At 39.5% G+C, this 7753-nt stretch overlaps 1 non-coding gene across 1 annotated transcript; it reads left to right on the top strand.

Moving 5' to 3' along the window:
- Positions 1 to 4979: 4979 nt before the first annotated feature.
- On the top strand, positions 4980 to 5084 carry LOC113860362. Its single transcript, XR_003503814.1, has one exon. It is a non-coding gene; the product is annotated as a small nucleolar RNA R71 (small nucleolar RNA).
- Positions 5085 to 7753: the final 2669 nt, after the last annotated feature.

The following is a 7753-nucleotide window of genomic DNA, read 5'->3' as shown; positions in this document are numbered from 1 at the left end:
CAATCATCTAGATGGAAAATTGCACAATGCATATTCAATTAAGAAACAAGGCAAGTTCTAGAGGATGAATGCAACAATACATGTAATATGCACACAGAAAAAGAAGTAAAAAGGCCCAATTCACTACCATGGCAAAGGTGATAATAACTTGCAAAATGAGAGTACAATTCACCCGACAAGAAAATATGCTCAAAATGGTAGGGACAATAAATATGTACAAAAATGAGAATGAGTAAGAGTTGGATGGGAAATGCAATCAGAGCATAAGAGCAAAATTACAAAAGGGAAGTAAATTAAAAGGAAAATAGAAGAAATGAAATAAGGATTTATTTTTGTATTTTATCTTGTACGGTGCAGGAAAAGGAAGCTACAAATAAATGTAAAATAGAGACAAAGAGTTCACCCCCCTTTTATAGATAATGTACTCAAATTTCAGGGCACAATGATGCTCTTCCTGATGGAATTGAGGGCATCTAAGCAGAGAAAGAAAAGAAAACACGAAAGGTAGACTAAGTGGCATCTTCATCAGAGGTGGATGAGGTGGTGTCTTCATCTTCCTCTGCTTCTTCTGCTTCCTCTGAGGAACTGGAGCTGGGGGCATCTCTGGGTGCATTGGGATTAAGTCCATAAAAGATGCATTCTATAGGCAAAGCATAGAGCTCAAATGATACATACAATTGCAATTAAGTACAACATAAAAGGTGTGGCAAACGTTCATCTTGTATAGCAATTGACTATAGAACACAATGTGGCTGCTAAGTTTAAGGGCCATAACACAACAATAGTGAAATTAAAGTCACGAAAAGCATGTTCAACACCCAGAAAGGCCAACAATCAGAGCTAATTATAGAAGAGGCATGAGAATCAAGTGCAATAATAACAAAATACCATGGAATTTGAGAAGCAATACAGCAAAATGGAGAGGTTAGAACTCAATGTAAATGGACATGAACTGAATTTAGACATCAACATGCATGAGTATGAAAAGGAATGACATAATGGGCATGTTTGAGAACATAAAAATAAAGGGAATGGGCATAACGAAAACAACAAATGAGATTCATAGCAAATGGAAATGGGCGTGGCCACTTTTGGGGACAAAAGTAGGAACATTGAACATGGTGGCAGCCAAACATGGTCATTGGGTTCAATTAAAGGACCTCACCCACTCTAATTCATACAAGAATGCTTAATTAAACAAGAAATTCACATCAATTTCAACATATAAGGGCACAATTAAAAAGCCCCAAATTGGGGATCCAAGAACCCTAACCCATGAATTAAGAGAGGGTGAGAGATTTACCTTGCTTGGAGCTTTGGGTGTGGCGGCGGAAGTGAAAATGTGAGGATTGAGGTTGCAAAAACTCAATTTTGTTAGGTGGAGGAGGTGCATCATGAAGTGCGTTGTGAGTGAAGTGCTTGAGTGGGTGTTTGTAGTGAGTGATGTGAAGTGGGTGTTGTGACTTTGAGGGATTTTAGGAGGTGCGCGCAGTGGGCTGGCCCAAAGTGTGGTGCGCGTGGCCACTTTCAAGTGAGAAAGTGGCAACTACAGTGAGGTTGTGTGTGGGCATATGCGCGTGGTTACTATGGGACTTCAAAGTGGGAACTCCAGTGGGTTATTTTGTGGGACAAGTGTGCGTGGCCACTTTCAAGTGAGAAAGTGGCAACTACAGTAAGCCAAAATTCAAAGTGAATTTGCGCGTGGCTACTATGGGGCTTCAAAGTGGGAACTTCAGTGGGTTATTTTGTGGGACAAGTGTGCGTGGCCACTTAAAAGTGAGAAAGTGGCAACTACAGTAAGCCAAAATTCAAAGTGAATTTGCGCGTGGCTACTATTGGACTTCAAAGTGTCCATGCGCAAACTATTGACCTCCTGGGTGGCAAAGTAGCCACTTTCACTCTTAAATGTGGGAACTACAGAGAGAGAAACATGCTTACCTTGAGCCAAAGTGACCATTATGGCCTATGAAAGTGGCCCTCTCACGAAAAACGAATTGTACCAAGCATGAATGAGTACCCAAAGTGTTTGTTGCTGCCACAATCCCTGCAAAAATTCTGAGTCCACAGAAAATTATTTACACAAAATTGAATTATATCAGAAATCTATCTACAAATGAAAACAAATAAGAACAAAAACTCAATTGAAAGAATGCAAAGGGAAAGAACAAAATTCCTTATTCACGTGTGAGTTGCCTCTCACAAAGCGCTTCTTTAACGTCATTAGCTTGACGTGCGAAGTGATTTACTCATGACAGGGGTCTTGGTTGAAGGAAATGATGGGGGAGTACACATCCACCTCTTCAATTTCTTCCAAGGGAACTGAGTTCTCCAAAAAATGCTTCAGGTGATGTCCATTCACTATGAAACATTTGTTAATGGATTCACTCTTGATTTCCACTACACTATCAGGAAATACTTGTGTAACTGTGGATGGACCAATCCACCTGGAATGCAGCCTTCCAGTCATAAACTTGAGACATAAGTTGAATAGAAGCATCTTTTGACCTGTACAGGACTCTCCTCAACCTATCAATTTATCATGATACTGCTTGGTTCTCTCCTTGTAGGTTCTTGAGTCTTCATATGCTCCTAAGTGCAGCGCTTTTAGTTCTTGGAGTTGTGGCTTCCTTTTCCTCTTCCTCTTTCTGTAAAGCTGCTTCACTAGTTTAGTCCCCTCTTTCAACAGAATTTTGTGCATGCACAGGAGAGGGCTAATACCAGGAATGTCAGCTAAAGTCCATCCAATATCTCTTTTATGCCTTTTAATTACTTCCAACAATATCTCCTCTTGATTGCCTTAAAGCTTGGTGGAAATAATGACCGGTAGCTTCTCATAATGTTTTGGTAGGGGCTTCAACTCCAATGTGAAAGGTTGCTCCACAGAAGGAAGTGATTTGGCACTTTCATTTGACAAATTCTCTGCAATATTCAAACCAAAGACGTTAGATTCAACTGTACTTGTTGTACTCATTACATCACCTTCTAATCTTATGGAATTTTCAAGTTCATCAACATTGAAAGTAGTAGAATTTGCATTCAAATAATCAGAAATCTCAGCACAAATGTCACACAGAGAAGAACTATTACACGATTCACAATTGTAAGTATCTACATAATCAGAAAAATTAAGGAGAGAGTCTCCTCCTAGAAATTCAGACAAACTATCATCTATTAATTCATCAAGATGGTTAATGTGGAAAACAAAGTGTTCTTCATTTGGGTGCTTCATAGCATCCAGTATGTTAAAGCGGACAACACTGTCTCCAAACTCCATAGTAAGTGATCCGACATGCACATCAATCTTCGTTCTCGCAGTCTTTAAGAACGGACTTCCCAAAATGATTGGTGCAACACTATCCATTGACTCTTTCATGTCAAGGATGTAAAAATCAGCTGGAAAAATGACAACATTCACCCTCACTAACACATCCTCCACAAGTCCAGCTGGATGTGCTGTGCTCCTGTTTGCTAACTGGATGATGACACCTGTGGGCTGCAATGGTCCAAGAGACAAAGATGTGAAGATAGATAAAGGCATAACATTAATAGATGCACCTAAATCAAGCATGGCATTATCTATCCTATTGTTGCCTATAATGCAGGGAATAGTAAACGTCCCTGGATCTTTGCATTTCTCAGGCATGGAAGTTTTCAGCCTCTCAAAAAGAGCTGATACATTCCTCCCCATGTTCACTCTTTCATTACCCTTTAGCCGCCTTCTATGAGTGCATAAGTCCTTAAGGAATTTGGCGTACTTTGGGATTTGCTTGATAGCATCTAACAAGGGGATATTGACTTCAACTTTTCTGAAAGTATCCAGAATTTCTTTATCAACCTCTTCTTGCTTCTTGCTGGGCTGAACCATTCTTTGAAGGAAGGGAATAGGAATGGACCTCTCCTCTTTGTCTACCACTTTTGGTTGACATGGTGTGGGCATAGGTGCAGGCTGCTCTTGACTCTTAATCTCGTCTCCTTCACCTTCTACAGCTAAAGTGCAACTAGGATCCTTCTTCTTAGGCATTTCTGGCTTTTGCATCACATTACCAGATCTCAAGGTAATGGCACTCACATTCTTTGGGTTTGTTACAGTTTGTGCAGGGAGATTGCCAGATCCTTGAGATTGAAGTTGATTTAGGGATAAAGCAAGTTGACCTATTTGATTCTCCAAGGTCTTGATACTTGCTTGAGTCTGTTGTTGGAAGGCCTGACTCTGTTGCTGGAAATTGAGATTATTCATGGTGAGTTGCTTCACAAGGTCTTCCAAAGATGACTCACTCTTTTGAGGTGCAGGAGCTAGCGAAGGGGATGTTTGATGGTGCTGTTGAGATGAAGATGATGGATGGTGATGTTGTTGGGCTGAATATGGCTTGTTTTGTCCAGCTTGATGCAGTTGGAAATGGTTGTTGGATGGTTGGCTAGAGCCTTGATGCTGTGCATTTCCTCCCCACCTTAAGTTAGGATGGTTCCTCCAACCGGGATTATATCTATTGGAAGATAAATCCCAGCTTTGTTGTTGCTGCGGCTGCTGAAAAGGGAATTTATTAGCATAAATATTAGTAGCATAAGCTTGAGGATTATCTTCCGAAGATTCAGTTTCTTGCAATGTGGAGCAACTATCAGTGAAGTGATCTGTAGATGAACAAATCCCACAAAGCATTGCTGGAATGGATGGAGATGGAGGTGTATATGCAGCAGAATTCTTTTGGATGGATGCCAACTGTTTTACCATAGAAGCCAACTTATCTAGCTTATGCTCTAGCTTGTATGAATCTGAAGTTTGAATTTCATTGACACTCCTGGACATGAGAGAATTTTGCCTTGTAGCAAACTGTTGAGAGTTAGCTGCCATATTTTCAATGAGGTTTCTAGCGGCAGTGGGAGTCTTGTCAACTAGGGCTCCCCCACTAGCTGCATCGATCATGCTCTTATCCATTGGGTGTAATCCCTCATAGAAGTACTGAATTAGGAGCTGGTCACTTATCTGATGATGGGGGCAGCTAGCACAAAGTCTCTTGAAACGCTCCCAATATTCATACAAACTTTCCCTTTCCAGCTGCCTAATACCACATATTTCCTTTCTTATTGAGGCAGGGAAAATTTTTTCCAGGAACAATCTCTTGAGGGTGTCCCAACTTGTAATAGAGCCAGGTGGAAGATAATACAACCAGTCTTTAGCCAAATCCATAAGAGAGAATGGAAATGCCTTCAATTTGACATGCTCCTCTAGAACACCTTGAGGTCTCATGGTGGAACATACAATGTGAAATTTCTTCAAGTGTTTGTGAGGGTCTTCACCTGCAAAACCATGGAATTTAGGTAGAAGGTGAATTAATCTAGTTTTCAAAACAAAAGGGGCATCTACATCTGGATATTGGATGCATAATGTTTGGTATGTGACATCCGGTGCAGCTAGCTCCTTAAGAGTCCTCTCATCACCTGCCATTGCTCCAAAACTAGAGTCAAGTGAAAATGTAGAAGAGTAAACAGAAATTGGTGTCACAGATTGCAAAGATGTAGTAGGAGATGATGATGGTTCAGAGTGTTCAGAGTGATCAGAGTGATCCCTATGTGTCCTAATGTTCCTATGAAAAGTCCTATTAATCTCGTGGTCTAATGGATACAAATCCCCAGGGTTTGATCGGGTCATGCACTAGATATCAACTAACTAAATTGAAAACAAATTGAGTAAATGAAATAACAAGAACAGTTTGAAATCTCTCTACAGAATTCTACAGAGTTATGCAGCAAAGGTGCAGAAAAACAGAGTATAATGCAGCAAAATGAGTGCAGAAAATTGAAAGTGCGTGATTGAAAAATTTGCAGCACTTGAATGAAGAAAATGATGTAGAAAATCTCGCAACAATAATGCAGAAACAGATCACAAAATTCGTATGACTTTCAACACAACACAAAAACTCAAAATGAAACAAACACACTAACATGCAAGACACAAAAACGGAGTACCAAGCATGTTCAACATAAGTTCAGCACCAAAAAGTTCCCCGGCAACGGCGCCAATTTGATGAAACGAATTTAGCTACTCGTCATGCAAAAGATTGTCGTTAATCCTCATCAAATATGCAAAGAAATAAATGCAGTACTAGGGTGTTGTCCTAGGTCGTCTCTAAGGAATTTTTGGTTGGGAACATACATCGAACAAGTGTGAACATATATTTTAAAGCAAGTAAATTGGGGGGAGGTTTGTCAATTTCCAGATTTTAATCAAGAGCAAAATGTAAACTAGTGAAATTCAATCAATTAAAATGAGTAATTCCTAGTTAATCAATGAGTTCCATCATTATTCTTTCAAATGATTCAATAATCCCCTTTCTTTCCCTTGAATTAAGTTAATCTAACAAGCGAAAATTAACTTTAACATCCCAATTAAAATTAAGCATCTTAATAGGCTCCAATCTCTATCCCTAAGATTAAGCAACCTCAAGGATTAATCAAAATTAAGCAATTTTGAATTAGAATTTCGTTGGGTAATTTAGGGTTCATTAAGCAATGTTCCCTTCATGCAAATTCCATTTCATTCAAAGATTAGGGTCAATAAATTCAAGGAAAGAAAGATTTGTATTGCAATTAATCCCAAGAATTCAAGATTCATGTGCATTGACTAGGAATTACAAGGAAGTTTAGCTCTCCATGTGGATGGGCTTCACAAATGAAAGAAAGAAATGCAAGAACATAAGTAACATTAATGTAAATTCAACCAAAATCAAAAGGGAAATTGGAAATTAAAACCTATATAGGACCCTTGGCTGTCACCCAAGACTCCAATGTTCTAGAAGAATGTCTCAATTTGGCAAAGGAAAAATTGTGTAAAATGTAAAAGTGTCAAAAGTCCTGTACCCTAATTCCTAAAATCTATTTATAGTGGATGACATGTCAGCAAAGTGTCCACTTTTGCCTTTGAAAGTGTCCACTTTGGGCCTTGAAAGTGTCCACCCGCAATTCTTGTAAGTTTGTCAATTCTTGGGAGTTGCCACTATTGGACTTGAAAGTGGGAACTTTGGATGCGCGTAGCCACTTCGAAAGGCAATAGTGGCCACGCGCATCATGCTTCAAAGAGTGGCGTCCTGGGCTTCCTGGAGTTGCTACTATTGGACTTGAAAGTGGGAACTTTAGATGCGCGTAGCCACTATGAAAGGCAATAGTGGCAACGTGCAAAATGCATCCAATTTGGCGTCCCTGGAGCTCTCTGGAGTTGCCACTTTTGGACTTGAAAGTGGCTACTTTGCAACCTTTAATGCCTAGACTTGTTGTAGTTGCCACTTTTGCTCCTAAAAGTGGCTACTTTGGAGGCAACTTTCATCCAAGGGTCAAGATATCTCAGAATTAACTTGGGGACTCTGTAAAATTATCAAGATAATTAAAATTGCAATCTATATCTATGTAATTACATGCAAATTAACCAAAAATTAATAAACCTATGATATTTACTCAAAATGTGATTTCTATATTATTTGCACTATCTAAGTCCATTTTTTCTATCAAGGAGCACCAAAAAGGCAAGTAAAAATATAATAAAAAGTGGATTCATCAGTCTTCTCCTGATCCTCAGGAGCTATGCATATTTGAAAATAACCAGAGAATCCATCTAGAAAACAGTAGTGTGACTTACCTGCCAGGCGCTCCAGCATCTGATCTATGAAAGGTAACGGAAAGTGGTCTTTCCTGGTCGCCTGGTTGAGCCTCCTATAATCAATGCAGACTCTCTAGCTGTTCTGCACTCTAGTGGACAAGAGCT

Source organism: Abrus precatorius, unplaced genomic scaffold (genome assembly GCF_003935025.1).
Source record: "Abrus precatorius isolate BTA unplaced genomic scaffold, Abrus_2018 Scaffold2, whole genome shotgun sequence".
Lineage (NCBI taxonomy): Eukaryota > Viridiplantae > Streptophyta > Magnoliopsida > Fabales > Fabaceae > Abrus > Abrus precatorius.
This window is presented reverse-complemented; position numbering and strand designations above follow the sequence as displayed.